This window comes from Penaeus monodon, chromosome 19, assembly GCF_015228065.2.
Source record: "Penaeus monodon isolate SGIC_2016 chromosome 19, NSTDA_Pmon_1, whole genome shotgun sequence".
Lineage (NCBI taxonomy): Eukaryota > Metazoa > Arthropoda > Malacostraca > Decapoda > Penaeidae > Penaeus > Penaeus monodon.
The window spans coordinates 46,526,626-46,527,131 of NC_051404.1; the positions used below are offsets into that span (position 1 = coordinate 46,526,626).

Here is a 506-nt window from a genome sequence, read left to right on the forward strand (position 1 = left end):
TACGTGGCACAACCAGAGGAGAACACAAAACTTATTTTTACTTATTACTGACTTTTTGATGTATCCAGAGTGTTACAAGTTTCAAGTGTTAAAAAAAAATATCATTGAGTATAGTATGTCAAGTATAGTGTGTCAATTATAGTACATCAATTATAGTATGTCAAGTATAGTGTGTCAATTATAGTATGTCAAGTATAGTGTGTCAATTATAGTATGTCAAGTATAGTGTGTCAAGTATAGTGTGTCAATTATAGTATGTCAATTATAGTATGTCAAGTATAGTGTGTCAATTATAGTATGTCAATTATAGTATGTCAAGTATAGTATGTCCCATTTCCCACTGTCTGTTTGCCCTTGAGATATCCCTAGTTTAGTTCCTGTCTCTCCAGGGAGGATAGGGAAAGCGAGTATTCTGTATGAAAGGAAATAGAAGAATGGAAGAGAGAACTATGAAGTAAAGGTGCTTAAGGTATCAATGGCTTATGACTGAAATATAGAAAAAAAAG

General features: G+C 32.4%; 1 protein-coding gene across 1 annotated transcript in view; it reads left to right on the forward strand.

Annotated features, from left to right (window-relative positions):
• LOC119585266 (ras-related protein Rab-9A-like) overlaps positions 1-506 on the forward strand; it is a 10,572-nt gene that overhangs the window by 6,365 nt on the left and 3,701 nt on the right. The window lies entirely within an intron of this gene.